Raw genomic sequence first — 18423 nt, forward strand, 5'->3', positions numbered from 1 at the left:
CAGGCGTCTGGCAGTTCCCGCCTCCGTCTGTGCCACACCCAGGCCGCCGTGAAGGTCGGAAACGTGAGCTGAGCGGCGCTGACGGGCGCTCTGGGAAGAACCCGGCAAGGCTTCAAAGGGTTTGCTTTCGCTTGGTCTACAGACCTGAAGAATGAGACTGCGAGTTTCCAAGGGAACGGATGCACGGGTTAAGTCGCCGGTTTCAAAATCTCAAAACGGAGAAGACTTTTCCTTTAAACCCTGCGGTCTGCGAGCATCCTTCGCTCTTCCAGCTTTCGCCTCCGGGCCACGAAATACTTTGCGCGGGTTTTTATTGCGGAGGCTTCCCTCGGGGGCCAGGGTTCCCGCCCCCTAACCTCACGCCGGGATTGGTTGCTTGGTTTCTGCTCTGGCGGGTGATTGGGTGCTGGGAGTTGAGGGGGCGGGAGGCGGGAATTCGTCCGGGAGCGCACGGGCGCGCGGCCTGGAGAGAGCGGAGGAGGGAGCGGGTGAGGCGCCGGAGTCCGCGCTCGGCCCGGGAGTGGCAGCCCGGTGAGGAGGCGAGAGGTTTGGGGCCTCTCCTCTCTGCCAGGCTCCGCCGTGTGTGCTCGCGGATACCATTTCCTTTTCTCCCGGGACTCGGAGCCCAGGCAGCGCTGCCTCGGTTTTCCTCAGAACAGGCCAGCCTGTCTCTCGTGGGGCGGCGCGCAGCCTGCCCGAAGGGAGCCTTCTGCTCTCGCCTGGCCGCCGTGCGGGCCGTCGGGGTGACCGCGTCCCGGGCCTCGGGGGTCTGAGCACGCGGAGGCCGGAGGGAGCCTGTCCCGACCCCCGGTGAGAGGGCCCGGGCCCCCTCGGTCCCCGCTGACTCGTGGCGGCGGGGGCGACTGCGGGAGGCGGATCGAGGCTCGTCCTTTATCCCCTGGGGGATTGCGGCGACTGCGGGCAGGATGGATTTCTAGGCTGTATCTGAGGAACCAGCCAGCGTTGCGTTATTGGCTGGGGTGAAGGGGTTAGAGGCCACCAAATCTCTTCTCGAGTTGCACAGAGAGAATCACAGAATATTAGAACTGGGAAATACCTCAGAATAGTGGTTCTTAGCTTGTTTTGGAACACACAGGCTAGGGGTCAGGGTATAATTGCCTTCATAAGCTGTTGAATTGCTCTTTTAACCATCCCTCCATCCCCAGGTCGAATTTGCCGGTTTTTTTTCACTATTGCAAGGAAGTCCTCAGTTAATAACGGTGCATATCAGTCTCCCCTCTGTTTTCAGTTATTTTATTAGGATATAGTTCTGGGAATGAGAAATCCATGGACTTTCTCTTCAGAGAAACGCAGTCATGTACCAAGACTTCTGCACGCAATGGCAAGAGATCACAGTCTCAGACTTGCGTCTCTGGATCCTAGTTTAAGCATAGGTGGTTTAGAAGAGGTGGGGATTAAAGTAGATCACCTCCTCTGTGTCAAGTACTGGAGTTTAGGCACGTTCTATCCATTACCTTACTTAATTCTTAACTCAATGCCTGGCTAATTTTCGTCAAAACTCTATCAGGTGGATAATCTCATCTCCATTGCACAGATGAAGAAACAGACTGAGGTTCAGTGATTCACACAGTGGGACTCACACTTAGGCTTGCTTTACTCCAAAGCCCATCTTCTTTTCATTATACCCTTCTGACCTTTAAATCAGAATTATCAAGCACCTACTGTGTGCCAAGGCATTTTCTCCCTTACAACAGTTTTTCAATTAGGGATTATTACAGATAAGGATCTTAGTCTAGAGAAGTGAAGACATGATCAAGGAAACACATCTGAGTTGTGGGAACCTGATCTAGAACTCGTACTTCTACCTCCTGGTCCACAGCTTTGGCAGAGTAGGGATACAGATCCGGATTTGTCAGATTCCGAGACATGTTCTCAACCAGTGTGATGGTTAAGACTAGGAAATTCTTTTACTTGCATTTGTTTTGTTGATACATTTAGGAATCCCCTTTTTATTTCTAGACTTCTGTCCTAGTCTAGTTGGGTATCTGGTTTTCTTTGAATGGCATTGTTTCAGCCTTGATTTTCGTTTCTGCTGCAGTTAGGAATCTAAGTAAACAAGAAAGCGTGACTCTTCAATATGGTCTGAATGTACAGTTGGTGGGGTGAAGATGAACTTTCCTTGTAAAGCTTGTCCATCATAGCTTGCTATAATGAATTCTGCAAGTATCTTTCAGCAGTTAAGTCTTCATTAAGATAAAGATGCTGATAATTAATAACGTATACTGAATCTGTGACTACATTCATTTTCTCAGATAGTAAATGGATTGAAAATATTTGCTGGGTTCATGGAAGAACATGTCACCTTTCGAAAAATAATCCTGATCACTATAAACTGTATATGGTTAGGAGGCAAAGGAGAATATTCTGAAAACTATTCTCAGCTCATTTGGCACTTCTATTTACTTTACGGAATTACTACCTTCTACAAAGTATTTACTGTCTTTTACACAGAATACTATATTTCTCACCATATCTTTTGAGATGTTTCAATCATATAGAAAATTAATAGACAAATGAGTAAGCAAACTTTCCAGAGTTGTTCAATCTTAATATTTTGCCATATTTACTTTATACCTTGTTTGCAAGTAACATTGCTATTATGCTGAATTTATTCTTTTTCTTTCCTAGACGTGTTGTTATACTTTTGTTACATATGTATGTATCCGTAAACAATATAGAGCATTACTTTACCTGTTTTTAAACTTTGTGCAATGATATGATACTGTACCTATATTTGTTCAGAAGTGTTTTTAGTTGCTTAACATTATTTTTAAGAAGTAGCCTTATTGATTGTTAATCTATTTTAATTGCTGTGTAGTATTCCATTGTATGAATATACCAGAATTTTTTATCCATTTTCCTTTCGACAGACATTTAAGTTGTTTACATTCTTTTGCAATTCTAAACAATGTTGCTCTGAACTTTCTTATGCATGTTTCCTTATGTTCCTGTGGGAAAGGTTTTGGATATATACATAGGACTGGACTTCCTAGTGTTGGATATCTTCAACTTTGCTAGAAATTGTTAATTTCTGTCCAAAGTGGTTGTAGTGATTTACACTCCCCCTAACAGAATCCTCCATTAAATTTTCATCCAAGATATTAGTGTACTCTAGTTTTACAGAAATGACGGTGCTTGCATCATTAAGGCACAAATAGCTTTGTTCATTTCTTTTATGCCCATATGTTTTTAAGTCCAACATAATTTTAGGGAGAAAGATAAAGGAATAAGGTCTAGATTGAACTAAATACTAATTCTCCCTTCTGCTATTGCTATGTTCCCTCAAGTACAACCTTACTTGTTGTGTTTGTACTTGTGATGGAGACAGACCTTAATGAAGTAAATTGTTTACTGATTTTTTTTTTATTGTTTTTGTGTCAATAGATTGTCCGAGGATTAAAAAGTAAGCAGCATTGTTTGTTGGAGAGCCCTACAGAAAGTGGGAACAGCTTAGTCTTACTTTGTGCTGCTTTAGCGTGGCAACAGTCTCTTCTTCGTGGTGAGTATTTGGTTGATATATTCAGCTTGATTATTGGGACTTGAAAAAAATATAATAAAGTACTTTTCATCCAGAATGATTCATTTAAAGAAATAGCAGTAACTAAGAATATACTTTTGGTCTTTCTTTTAATCCTCCCTGCTTGATATTTTAATGTCTCAATATAAACGAATACTCAAGTGGTTGTGCCTTTATTACATTATTAATCTTTGACTATTATCTTTTTGTAAATTATGCAAATTGATGATAATTTCTCTGTAAATGTCTCTGACATCATAAGTGTTTCTCTCCTGTCCTAATTTCATGCTACAGATAGGGTGACCAACTTGTCCAGATTTGCCAGGTACTTTCCCAGGTTTAGCACTGAAAATCTTACAGCCTGGGAAACCTCCCAATCCAGGGCAAATTCGAGTGGTTGCTCACTGTAGCTGCAGAGGATGATTAATGTTTTTTGAATTAGAAATATTATAAATAGAGGTTCTTTCACTTTTAGGGAAGCCAGCGGATGAAAGCTTAAGCAAAAAAGCTGAAGTACCATTGTCACGTCGTTGTACGTGCCATTCAAAGAATTTTACAAACGATGGCGAGGACCGAGGAACTTCACGTCATTTCAACAGTCCAAGTATACCACCTTCTGAAAGAAATGGCACTTCATCAACTTGTCAAGGTAGGTTATATTTTTGCCTGGGTCTGTTGTATCTGTAATAGGAACCTTCATTACTGTTGTTATGAGACCTAATTTGATAAATTGGATGAGCATAATTAATTAGATACCTCCGTCTAATTTCTCTAGAATTATTTTTAGATAACACAAGAGTGGTCAGAAATCCTTGGACTACTTTATTCTTGGCTTGGCTTTTAATTGATTTGGACATTTTGCTAGCTTAAATCATTTTTTGAAGCAGGCAAGGCAAAATAAATGATATTCAGAAATTGCTGTTATTTGTAGGCAGGATTGTTAATTATAGGTTAGAATTTTAGAAAACATTGATTTGTATTGTAAGACAAAATCTAGTTAGCCTCATTCATTCTTGATAAGTTTGCATGAACTTCTGAAGCCAGTATCCTGCATGAGGATGAGATATGTTTTAGGTATGATCCTTGAGTAGTTCTAATTAGGTTTATTTAAGAGAAATATATTAAGAATAACATAAGACTATTCATTTTTAAAAAATATTTCTCTGGCTTTGACTATATGGAAAAGATTGATCGTTATTTGCCTAAGCCAGAAACCTAGGAGACATCCTGTACACGTTGCTCTACCTTATCTCTCCGTGCAAATCTCTATCTCCATTGACAACTCCCTGGTCCAAACTACCATCTCTTGTTTAGAGCATGCAATAACTTCTTTTCCTGCTTTCACTCATGCCATTCTTTAACTAATCACTGACAGGGAGAAAAGAGGTGGCCATGACTGACTTAAGTCTCAACATTATCTACTTCCTAAAATCAAGAATGGAGTCATCTTCCTCTAAAGCACATGACTATGTGTGGAGGAGGGTGGTTGCTGGAACCCAAGTGTGATTCTGTTAGGAGTGAGGAAGAGGAGATGGAATAGTTACTGGAGAGGTGACCAATAGTGTTGTCTACACTGTTTTGACCCTTAGCCCTTTTGACTTTCTTTCCATTCCTTCAAAGGGTCATGCTTTCTTCTTCCTCAGAGCCTTTGCTTGTGTTAGTGTCTCTTCTGAGGAAAGTTACATCTTCAACTTGTTATCCTCCTCTTCCATTAGGTGTCGCTTAAATGTCGCTTCCTTGAGGGAGCCATACTCACCTTTCCGTTAGATCAGATTTGGTTTCCCTGTTATTTTGTGTCATCTCACTGTGTTTGTCTCCTTCACAGCAATTGTCTGTGAAGTTTTTATTATCCATGTGTCTGTGTGCATCTTTTAATAATCTCTGCTTCCCCTAGCAGACTGTGTTCTCCATGAGGTCAGGAACCATGTCAGTTTGCTTACCATTGTAACCCTGGAACCTAGCAGAGTGCTTGGCATATAGTAGGTGCTAGGTAAATATTTGTTGTGTGAATGAATGGAGTTGATTTTGAGCTAATTATAAGAACTCTGGTTTACAATATTTATATACAACCTGTATTATTTTTAGAAAAGATTTATTGAAATATACTTCAGAAAACAAACTGCATTTATTTAAATGGTATGCTTTGATAAGTTATGACCTCCACCATAAGGTGTACCTCCATGAAACTTTAAGTCAGTGTCAAGATAGTGAACATATCCATTACCTTCAAAAGTTTTCTCATGCACCTTTGTTATCCCTCCTTCCCACCCCTCTGTGACTTACTCTCCCCAAACAACCACTGATTTGCTTTCTATCACTATAGATTAGTTTGCATTTTCGAGAGTTTATATAAATGGAATCAGACATTTGTACACTGATTTTGTCTAGCTTCTGTCACTTAACATAATTCTTTTGAAATTCACCCATGTTGTGTGTATCAACAGTTTGTTCCTGTTGCGGAGTAATGTTCTGTTCTGTGGATATACTACAAATTGTTTATCCAGTCACGTGTTGATGTATATGTGAGTTGTTTCTAGTTTTGGGCTATTATGAATAAAGCTGCTATGAACATTTGTATGTAAGTCTTTGTTATGGACATGTGCTTTCCTTTTTATGGGCAAATACCTAAGAGTGGAGTGAGTGGATCACTTATGTTTAACTCTTTAAGAAACTTCCAAACTGTTTCCCAAAGTGTTTATACATTATACCATTTTACATTCCCACCAGCAGTGTCCAAGAGTTCCCATTTCTGTACACCTTTGTTTACACTTGGTATGGTCAGTCTTGTCAGCCATTCTAATAGGCATGTAGTGTGGTATCTCATTGTGGTTTTAATCAGCATTCCCTGATAACTTATGATGTTGAGCATCTTTTCGTGTGCTTATTAGCCATCTGTATATCTTCTCTGATAAAATGTCTGTTCGAATCTTTTGCCTGTTTTTTTTTCTTATTGTTAAGTTTTGAGAGTTCTTTGTATATTTTGAATACAAGTGTTTTTCTATCAAATATAGTTTTAGGTTTTACCGTTAGGTCTAAAATCCATTTCGAGTTATTTTTGGTATATTGTGTGAGGTATGGATCCAAGTTCATTTATTTTGCCTATGGATATCTCATTGTTCAGCACCATTTATTGAAACGGCTATCCTTTATCCACTGCATTGCCTTTGTGCCTTGGTAAAAAATCAGTTGTCAATATATACACAACTTGCATTTTAACATCATCTTGGGTTAGGGCTGTTTAGAATAGTCTCTTGAAGCATCAGATGCGGTAAATCAGGGTTGTATTCTTTATATTTTTAAGCGAATTCTTTAATAAGATATAAGCTAAATACAGAAAAGCATACAAATCCTAAGTGTATAGCTTGATGAATTTTCAAAAAGTAAACACACTCGTGTATCTACCACCTAGATAAAAATAGGACATTCCCAACACCCTACAGCCCCTTCTCATGCTCTTTTCTAGTCACTGTCCTTTCTCTGCACAGGTATTTGCTCTCCTCCTTTCTGTCATCATTGATGAGTTTTGCCTCTTTATAGAAATGGAGTGATATCTGTACTCTTGAGTCTGCGTACTTTTGCTTAACATTGTATTTTGGGGATTCATTTGTGTTGTTGCATATAGTAGTAGTTCTTGTTGTGGTATATTATTTCCTTCTATGAACATATCACAGTTTATTAATCCGTTCTGCAGTTATTAGACATTTGGATGGTTTCTCCTTTAGGCTTTTAATGCTTTTATGAACATTCTTGTTCATTCTTTTGCAAATAGGTAAGTATTTTCTGTTGGCTATATCCCTAGGAATGGCATTGCTGGGCATAGTGTATGGATATGTTCAGCTATAGTAGAGACTGCCAACATTTTCCAAAGTGGTTGAACCAGTTTATGCAACCCCTTCACTACATCCAGTAGTATATGGGAATTACGTTGTTCAGCATTCTTGTTAACACTTGATATGTCCAGTCTTCTACAATTTTAGCCATTCTGGTGCATGGATGGTGTACTCATGAGTTTGAATTGGTATTTCTCTGGTGACTAATGAGGTTGAGAATCTTTATATATGTTTATTGGTCATTTGAATATTCCTTTTAGTGAATTGTCTATTCAGATTGCCCATATTTCTATTGGGTTGTTTCTTACTGATTTCTATGAGTTTTTTTTTTAATACCTTCTGGCTATGTCTTGTTTTTTTATAACTTTGTATTTTAAAGACTTAACCCCTCCAATAAGCTTCCTGCAAATGTCCCTGCTATAGAGAACAGGAAGATAAGCCTTTTGGTATATGCAAATAATGTGATTTTTTTTTTAATGAATTGGGGTAAATCTCATTTGGCACAGGGCAGTTTGGTTTTTCTAAAACTAAATTATTGTTTTTGGTAGACGTTCCCTGGCCTTTAATGGGCCCATGCAAATTTGCCCCTTGATTTATTTGGGTCAGGGTTTCTCAAAAGTGGCACTATTAAAATTTGAATGGGATAATTCTTTGTTGTGGCAGCTGTCTTGTGCACTGTGGGATGCTTAGCAGCATCTCCCAGGCCTCAACCCACTAGAGGCCAGTAGTACCTACCCCCCTCTTTGTGACAACCAAAAATGTTTCCAGACGTTGCTGAATGTCCCTGCGGTGGGAGGTGGGGGTGTTAAAATTGCCCCGGTCGAGAACCACTGATCTAGATTTGTTTTGTGGGTATTTTACCAGTTTGCCAGGAAATTACAGAGCTCAAAATTACGTGTGTTTTCTAAAATACATATGGAAATACAAAGGACTAAGAATAGCCAAGATATTTTTTAAGCAGCAGGTCAAGGTGAGAAGACTTGATCTATGAGATATCCTGATGTATTATATATAAAGCTATAGTAACTAAAGCACTTTGGTATTAGCACAGTGTTAGACCAGTGGAAAACAGTAGAGAACCCAAATCCAATTCCACGTGTATCCAGAAACTTGATTTCTTTTAATAGAAGTGCTCTTACAGAGCAGAGGGCAAAGGAGGGGCGTTTCTTCAAGTGGTCCTGGGACTATTAGATATCAGTATGGAAAAAATTCAAATTGGAACCCTACTTTACTCCGTACACAAAAATCCATTCCAAGTAGCTTAAAGACCTAGGCATGAAAGGCAAAACTATTAAGATGTTAGAATATAGTGGTTTTCAAACGATGTTCTTAAGAGTCTTAGAAAAAACATGGCTTGTAGTGGGAATGGGACAGTGGATCAGGGAAGTTCTAGGTCTTGCGTGCTCTTTTGGAAATGTTAAACGCTATTTCTTAAAAAACTTTAGTCCTCCTCAGAAAAGGCTTGAAAACCCGTGCTGTGTGGCATAGATAGCCTTCTGTGTTTGTGCAGATTCAAACTTGTTTTTTTTTTTTTGGAAAATAGTATTGGACTTGCTTATAGGGCTTTCTCCCCTAGTAGTCTGTAAATCCTTCAAGGCCAGGGACTGGGTTTTTTTCATTGTTTTTCCATGGGGTCTGGAATTGTATGGACTCAATAAAATAAATGCTTGTTAAATGAATTCAAGCACTGGGAGTGGAGGGAATGTATAGAGAAGAGCAGAGAGGAAGGAAGGTACTTTGAAGAACACTCTCATTTACAGAAAGGGAGAAACCAATGTATTGGAATAGTTAAGAACCGTGTTACAGACATTAAGGAAAAAGCAAATGCATTTATTCTGTTGCAAGAATACAGAGTGTTATGTTTGGCTGTATATCTAGAGGTTATGCTTATGTATTTTAGAATCAGACAGCAGGAGTCAGTCATATCTAGGCTCTGCCTCTTACTAGCTAAACAATATTGGGCATGAACTTGACTTCTTTAAAACCTAGTATTCACACTTATGAAATGGGAATAATATTATTCGGTGACTTAAGAGGTCATTGATGACCTTGAGATAGAGCTTTCCGGATTGTGGAATTAAAAGCTAGATTATAGGAGCTTGATTCTACTATATTGTTAAGCCTAAAGAACATTGAGAAGCTCACTACGAAACAAACATTGAGACACTGTAAAGAACGATTTTTATAGAAATGAAATACATTTTCTTGAGAGAATCTTACAGTTATATTTTTTAAGCCACGTTATTGGGAGTGGTCTACAAAAGCACAAAGCTACAATTGGACTTTCCTGTTGAAAGTACATTTCTCAAAATGTTTGCTATATCTTTGTTAAGGTAAACTGAGTGGTAAAGTGCTTTTAAACATGTTGAGCATTTCATGTTTTAAAGTATGTTATGAAATTTTTAGAAATAAAGCATACATCTTGATTCCAATTTTTTTCTGGAAAAATTTCCTGGAGCAACCCCTGATGGCCCAGCGGTTAAAGATTGGCACCCTCCGCTTCGGCATCCCAGGTTCAGTTCCCAGGCATGAACCACACCACTCGTCTCTCATTGACTATGCTGTGGCGGTGGCTCATGTAGAAGAACTAGAAGGATTTACACGTAGAATATAGAACTATGTACTGGGGCTTTGGGAAGGGAGAAAGAAGAGAGGCAGATTGGCAACAGATGTTAGCTCAGGGCAAATCTTTCCAAGCAGGGAAAAAAAAAGAAAAATAAAAATTGCCTAAGTGTAAGTTATTTATACTCATTTTTTATGACTTCTTATATAAGACTCTCCTGAAAAAAACTATACTGGCTGCAAAGCTATCTGCCGATAAACAGGTATCCATATGGAGATATGAAAATGGTGATTTTCAAGTAGAGAAGAATTCAACCCTTATAAACTACACAGCAGGTAAACAGAATTTGTTGGCAGTGAAATATTCCCGTTAGTTCTAGTAGAACAAGGTAGCCAAGCATCAATCAAGATTTCAGTGGTGCTTGTAGAGAGTAGTTGGGTCATGTCACAGACGTAAATTGTAAATTATTGTAACTTCATTGTATATAGTTACTCATTACAAAGGAGTTTATTATTATACTAGATTATTGAGGCTAACATCATTAAAATGAAACTGCATGGTGCTTTCTTATATAAGAGGAATTTGACAGTAAACTATTTACTTAAGGCATATACTGATAGTATAGCTACTTTGTACTTTTAATTCTTGTGTTGTTTTGATCTAATAATGGCATTTTGGGGGGTCAAAATACCTTTTTTTAGAAACCTTGATACAACCATATGCTGTCTTCAAAATCTTACTTCAAATAAAGCAATAGAGGCAAGTTGGAAGTAAAAGCATGGAATAGATAAACAAAATAATAAGGGAATTATGGTGCCAGTTATCAATGGATTGCCCCTGTGTAACAACATCAGAGTATTTGCCTCTATTGTCTGTTCTGCAATAATGGAGCTGCACACAGTAGACATTTCTCTTTTGCACCTGGCAGGGGTTAAGCTTTGTCAGAGAAGGTTTAGGACAAAGGGCCTTCCTTCCTAATTCCAGGGTGCTTCCATTCTTTTCTTTTTCTTTCTCCTGCAGTACAACCAGCAGTGTCACAATTCAGGGGTGTCTACAGGGACTCAACCACATTGGGTGATCCACAGTGGATTCAGTGGATCCCCTTGGATGGCTTAATAAGGAGAATGAGTGGCACCCCTGCAAGTGGAATCCCAGTGAATCCAGTTGGCATCCCAGCCTCAGCCTACCTGCCCCTGGGAGGAGACAGGGCTTTCCTGTTTGCCAGTCTCAGCCTGCTGTTCCCTACCTGCTGAGCTCTGCCCTGACCAGGGACCGGTACTGGCCTTGGGAAACATGACAATCTTCTCCACCATCCCTGTGCTGCAATCATTCCTTCTCCATCAAGGCCTGAAGGCAGCCTTGGCGAGGGGGTCCTCTCCCAAATTTGTTTCTTTCTTAACTACTCTGCTGTAATTCTGGGCTATTCTCTATAGTTCCCTTTAAAGGTTTATGGTTAATTGTTCATTATATAAACTGTCCCTGCTCAATCTATTGGTTGGTTTCCGTGTCCTGATTGAACACTGATTCTTATCGTTATATATTATTTTATAGGGTATTAGTGCTAAGGGGAAAAATGAAAGGGGAACAAGTTGGATAGGGAGTGTCAGGACAAGAGGATAGTTTATATTTTAAATGACATGGTCAATACAGCCTCACCAAGATGACATTTGAACACAGAATTAAAGATAGTGAAGAAGATGAGGCATGAAGTCATCATGTGGAAGAGGATTCCAAGTGGAAGGAACATAGAGTGCAAATCTACAGGTGGGAGAGTGCCTGGTATGTACCAGGAGCATAATGGAGGGCAGAGGTACAGGGGATTACTGGCCAAAGATGATGTCAGAGAGAGTGAGGGACCAACTGTATGGGGCTTGAGGTCCATCATAAGGACTTGAACTTTCCCCCTGAGAGAAATGGAGAGCCCTTTGAGAGATTTCACAATGTCAGGGTGTGACATCTGGTTTTAAAGGGTCACTCCAATTGGTGCATTGGGGATAGATTGTGGGTCAAATATAGAGACAGAGAAACCAGTTAGAAGGATACAGCGATTATCCAGGCCAGAACAATGGTGCAATGTGGTGTACCAGCCATCAGGGAGTAACAGGAAGTGGACTTACATACCCACCACAAACAAAGTAAGACTAGTCAAAATACGTGATATGAGTATTTCGCTAATGATCAGTCTACATATGCAGTGGGTGAAAGTCCACAAGGCCAGAGAAAAGCAACCTTCGTGTAAAGAACAAATTCTAAGGCACTGTAAGTCACACCACCTGCAACAACCACAGATTCTAGAATTATTTGAGATGCCAAGACAATGAGGAAGGAATAATCTTTCAACAAGTAGTGCTGGGACAACTGGAGATCCACATGTGAAATAATAAAGGTGAACCCCTACCTAACACCATATACAAAAATGTTACATCTTCTTACCATCAAAGATGTAAATGTAAGACCTAAAACTATAAAACTCTTGGAAGAAAACATGGCCCTGGATTAGGCAATGTTTTTGTAATTATGGCACCCAACACATAAGCAACCAAAGGGAAAACAGATCAATTCAACTTCATCAAAAGTAAAACTTGAGTGCGTTGAAAGATACGATCAAGAAAGTGAAAAGACGACTCACAAAAGGGGAGAATATGCTTACAGATCTTTACATATCTGATAAGGGTCTACTATTGAGAACATATAATACATTCTCCCCTCTCAACAATAAAATACAAATAGCACAATGAAAAATGGGCAATGCATGTGGATAGGCATTTCTCCACAAGAAATATATGGTGCCTGGTGCTGTGCTGTCCCTGCCTGAGGCTGCAGTTCCTGTGACGGCCATCAGGTGGCAGCCTCCTGTGTCAGTGGTGCCCACTGAGCTTTGCTGGAGCAATTGGAGAAAGGAGGAGTCATGCAGAAGTCATGCTGACCCTCCGCCTGCCTCAGGACCCACTTGCACTTCCTATTACTAGTGTTCCTCTTCACCATCTGAGTGGAGCAAAAGCAGGAAGGAGGGATCCAAGATGCCCCATTTTGTTCATTCAGCAGCTACGTGCCAAGCCCTCACCCTGGGCCAGGAGCCCTGGTGGGCCCAAGGGTGGTGCTGAAATCTACCCAGTGGTCCCTGCCCACCAGGAGCTCAGTCTGGAGGCAGATGGACAAAAGCACAAAGTCAGAGACACGTGAAAGAGAAGAGCATGAACTGGAATGAAAATAAAGAGTGTCCTGCAGGGAGGGCTGGGGTCTCACTGGGTAGGAGGGTCTGAAAGGCCTGACAGAGGTGACATTTGCTGTGACCGGAATGACATGAGGACCCAGCGCTTCACTCACCTGTGATCAGCGTGCCAGGGAGAAGGCACTGCTGGTGTGGAGACACCCAGGCAGAAGTGAGTTTGGCCAGAGGAGGTTAGAGAGGTGGGCACTGTGGCTGCAGAGAGCGTGGAGGGGAGAGAAGGGAGGGGGCAGGCCAGACCCGGGAACTGGGAGATGGTGTGAGGTGTCTCCTCCTCTCTGACAACACTGCTCCCCACCCTGCATCATGAAACCACAAATATTCGCTCTCTCTCCATCTCTGTGGACCAGGAATCCTGCACAACTGAGCTGCAGCCTCTGCTCATCGCTTCTTCCAGGTTGGGGCTGTGGCCTCCACTGAGTCTGAACCAGGATGAGATGTGCTGTCAAGCTAACGCCTGTGGGCTCGGTCAGGATCAGCTTCACTGAGAGCCCGGCTCCTTTCTGTCTGTTGGCCAGGGGACTCCCTTGGTTTCTTCTGTGTGGGCATCTGCATAGGGGAGCTCAGGACATCCATGTATGTCCCAAGGTCCAGGGGTCAGACAGACTGAGAGAGGGGAGCAATGGGAGAGGGTAGAGGGAACACAAGAGAGTGAGTGAGAATGATAGCCTCGGAGGTAGAATCTGGGAAGTGTCGTCCTGTCACTTGTGCTTCGTCTGCTGGTCAGAGCCAATCCTTAAGCTGTCATTGGTCCACAGGGACATATAGAACAGGCAGGGAGATCATCCCTGCAGGAGCACGCTGACCTTGACTCGATTGTCCTGGTGGCGAAAGGCTCCCTTCCTACCTGGGCTCATCCTATGTTGAGCTCAGATCCTCCTCCTTGGGAGTGTTGCTCTTCGGGGACCAGGGGTGCTCTCCTGGGTTCCCTGGGCTCCTGTCCCCTCCAGGAGGGAGATGTACACTGAGGGGGCTGAGGCCAGAGCAAGCAGGGACCACTCCACCCTCCCAGCTCATTTGCTTCCTTCCCCAGGAGGGCCGACTCCTCAGGAGCCTCTCCTCACTGCTCACCATCTTCTCTGCTCTGAGAGCACCTCGTTTCAGCGTCTGAAGAGGACCTAGGGAGAAGTTTGCAGGTGGAAAGGCCTCTCTCCATGGGAGCCCCAGAGTGGACGGGGACGATCGACAGGGCTGGGCATTGTCCCCTCAGTCAACTTGGACTTCCTGGGAGGCAGCAACCCCTGGGGGCAGGGCCTAGGCTGGTGGCAGGTCTCTAAGCATCCCCACAATGCCCATCTTCCTGGTCTCTCCTGATTGGGAACAGGCCTGCACAAGTACACAACCTTTCAGACCCCCTGGGGTTATGTGCAGCCCATCAAGGCCGCTGTGTCTGTCTCATTGTGTGGTTGTCCGTCTTACCTTCCTGGCTGATTCGCTGCTCTGTTCTAGATCCAACCTCAGGCGGCTGCAAAGTTGACCTTTCACGTCAGCTTGCCACTGAGATGGCTACTGTTTCCAGAAATGCTTAGGGGCTGGGCTTTGCCCACCCATGGAGACATCAAGTGGGCAACTTCTGACAGTGAAGCCACCCCCCTTCAGGCTTGTGCCGCTCACAGGGCTGTCACACTGAGGGGGTGGGGATGGGAGCTGCCCTGGGGAAAAACACCACAACTCTTACTGTTCTTCGCTCAGCTTCAAATGCTCCTCAGTTGGTTGTATGTCTCTGGTCTCTTCCCAGAGGTTGTTTTCTGACAGCGCGTCCGGTGTGATCGTGGCTTCCGGGAAGAGGATTGGCTGAATGCCTCACTCCACCATTCGGTGTGTCCTGCCGCCCCACGCCAATCACTTTCTGAAGGCGCATCCTTTCAGCAATCTGAGGACCCAAGATTGTGAGTCTGTGTCCTGGAGTGATTTTGAGAAGAGCTCGTGGGATGGCAGTATTGCAAAGCATAAAGTCTTGCTTCCAGAAAGCTCTCTGGGATCCTCAGCATCTTGCTGTTTTGGAGTCAAAGCCCTGAGATCTTTAAAAAGCCAGCAATGTTAGAACATGGGCAGGACAAACAAAAGTCTCTGGGCTCCAACACCAAATAAAATATTCTGAATTTCTAGTAACCTGAGACGAGTGGAAAGGAATTGGGCGTGTGGAGTGGAGGTGCGGTTTGGGCCAACTACGCATCTGGGAGGAGAAATGCCATGCAGAGCAGCCTTTCTGGGGGCATAAGTGTGGGACATGTGTGCAGACCCCCGCTGCAGACATTGCTGCTGCTGCCCTTCAGTTCCCTCAGCCCACTTGAGTCCCCGCAGTCCCTGGGAGCCAGTCCCCAGCAGGCCCACAGTGTCCCCCTGGAGCACCTGCATCCACTCTCTGCCTGAGGGCTCTCTCCTGCACCGGGAGCTTCCTCTCCTGCAAGCCTGTGCCAGCCTGTAGCACAGAAGCCTTCATGACCCGGGGTATACCCTCCACGCACGGGGACAGAGCCAGTCCAGTTGGGATCTCGTCTCCCAACAGGACTAGGAGGGATGCTCACCTCAGTGCTCCCTCCTCAGGCCCCGCACTGGCTCTCCTCCTCCAGGCTTCCTTCCCCTTGGCCTCCTCGGGCCTCCTCCCTCACCTGCAAACAAACCACTTGCCCTACATCCTTGTCTGCTTTTGGCCCAAACCCTGCCGAGGCTCCACGCTGGCTGTGACTTGGAGCAGGTCGTCCAGCCTTCTGGACTTGAGCTTCCTCACCTGTAAGATGGGGACAAAAGGCCTGCCTCCCGGAGATGTCAGAGGAGACACAGCGTGGGAAGATGCAAACCACTGCAAAGAAGGATGCCAGGTGATCACCCAGTGAAAACACCAACCTTGCCAAAGAAACAGGAGCTCTTGAGGCTGAGGGAGGAACGCGGGCAGCCTGTCCAAACAACGTGGAGACTCATTGACGAGTGTGGCCGTGCAGGGTAGGCCCCCGCACAGTGGAAGAGCCATTGACAAGGAAGGTGACAGGACAGAGGCTCCCAAGGAGAAAGATTTAAGTGTTGGAGGATCACAGAGGCCTTAGAAAAATCGTGAGGCCCTGGAACATGTTTACTGAAATGCTATTATTGGCCAGAAAAATGTGTTACAAATACCCAGTCCTCTCTGGATTACTTCACATTGGTTGTAGGAATGAGTGCACAATTGTCATTAGAACCCACATTTTGTTAAATATAGGATATCTTTATTTTTCTTAACTTTTAATTATTTTTTTGTCCATGAAGTGCCAAGCATGGGTTTTCTCCGCTCTTCTCTTTGCATGGGTGGCCTCTACTTTCAGAAGTGGATTCCTGGTGCTCATCAACCCTGCTAACATGAGGGACAGCCCTCTTTCAGGTCACACAGTGGATGTGAGCTCCAGGTGGGCAGGGACCACGTCGTGTCATACTCACTGGTGTGGTTACAGTGCTCGGCCCATGGCAGGGACCAGAGTGTATTGGCTGAATGAGTGAGTGAAACAATGAACGAATGCATGAATGAGTACATGAGTGCAGGAGTGAGTGAGTGAGGGAATGAGTGAAGGAATGACTGGGTGAATGAAGGAAAAAGTGAATAAACCACACAAGCTTGATCCACACAGGAGGAGCCTTTAGTGTGGCGGGCTCACAGGGGGTCACAGCACAGCCCTGCACGGTGGCATGGAGCATGTTCAGCTCTGCTTCCAGCACTGAGCCTCCGTCACCTGCAACACAGTGTGGTCCTGGATCTTCTTCAGCTCCTCCTCAAACAATGCTGAATGTTCCCGGGAGCAGGGCAGCAAGAAGGGAACTTGAGGAGGGACTTCCCAGACCCTGCGCCCTGGAGGACCACTGTGACAGCCTGGCAGGGGGCTCTTAACACGCTCCAGGCACCAGGCTAGAGATGCACAATCCATTCCTCAGGGAAGTCTCCCAACAGCCCATCAGGAGGCCAAGTTATTTCCTCATTGTACAGATGGGGAAACTGAGGCTGAGAGCCTCACCTGCGTCACCAGCTAGAAAGAGGCTGAGTAGGGACTAGCACCCCTGTTTCTCTGACTTGGGATCATTCCAAACCACTGTCCTGCACTGCGGCCTCCTCGGGCTCAGGGGTCCTGGCCTCCCGGGGGCCTGAACCCTTCTGGCCTCCAGCCATCACTGAACTAAAGGGACAGGGCCACTCCGTCTGCCTGGGGCTGGGTAGGGTGGCCGGGGAATGGCCAGCCGTGGGCGCTGTGGGCTCTCCCAGTACCAAGGACCAGCCTACCCCCCGCAGAGTGAGGTCTCTCTGGGCATCAGGAACAAAAGTTCTCAGAACTTTAGGGAAAAGAGGTCCCTCCCTCAGCATGGGGGAGCCCTTCTCAGGCAGGCCCCATGGGGTCTAAGAGGCACTGGGTTCAAATCCCGGCTCTGCCACTCTGCAGGGCACAGAGGGGGCAAGTCTCTTTGAGCCTCAGTTTCCTCATCAGTGAAACGAAGACAATAATTGCGCCTCCCCCAAGGAGTTGTGGGGAGGATTCAAGGAGATAGCTCAAGAGGAGAACAGAGGCCCGGTAAGTGCTCATCACAGTGAGCTGTTCCTGCTGATGTCACCCCACTGAGAGCCCCCTGGGGCCCTTCGCCTCTGCCCACTCTGATCTCCTACCAGGCATGCCCTACTCGCTCTGACTCCACTGTTCCTCTGGAATGCCTTTCTCCCCTCCATCTTGTCCCACGGCATTCAGCCAGCCAGTTGGGGATCCAGGACCCAGCCCCATCTCTCCTCCCGTGATTCCTCTTCATTAGAGCTAGTAGCTGTTGATCTCTGAGAAGGTGCAGGGCACTCCAGGTGCAGCCTGAGCGAACTTGTCTGACACCACCATGAAAGGTCGGCTGCCACCCCACTTCACAGGTGAGGAAACCGAGGATCCAATGGCAGTGCCTCTCCGAGGTCACCAGGGCTCTCTCCCTCGTCTCCACTGAGCAGGGCCCCTCCATCGCAGAGGCTGAATGTGCTGGATATGTGGGCTGGGGCTGGCACAGTGCCTGAGGCAGCCATCACTCCTGGAAGACCCTGAGGTGTGCTTTGTGCACAATGACCTTCTCCAAAGCCTCCAGCCCCGTGCTCTGACCTTCTGGCACCTTCTATGACACCTCCACTGTGTCTTGTCAAAGTCACTTCTGCTCACACAAGCTCAAGTGGGTCCTGCTGTTGCAACTGAGAACTCCTTCTGGAGGGAGCATGTTCAAGGAGGTCCCTGTGACTCACTGCACTGCCCTAGATGTGCTTTCCCTACTGAGGATGGGG

General features: G+C 44.7%; 1 long non-coding RNA gene across 1 annotated transcript; it reads left to right on the forward strand.

The window, feature by feature from the left end:
* The first annotated feature begins 465 nt into the window (after window positions 1-465).
* LOC131403000 (uncharacterized) lies at window positions 466-15332 on the forward strand. The gene is made up of 4 exons (XR_009219128.1): window positions 466-531; window positions 3406-3520; window positions 4014-4187; window positions 14899-15332. It is a non-coding gene; the product is annotated as an uncharacterized LOC131403000 (long non-coding RNA).
* Window positions 15333-18423: the final 3091 nt, after the last annotated feature.

This window comes from Diceros bicornis, unplaced genomic scaffold (genome assembly GCF_020826845.1).
Source record: "Diceros bicornis minor isolate mBicDic1 unplaced genomic scaffold, mDicBic1.mat.cur scaffold_469_ctg1, whole genome shotgun sequence".
NCBI lineage: Eukaryota > Metazoa > Chordata > Mammalia > Perissodactyla > Rhinocerotidae > Diceros > Diceros bicornis.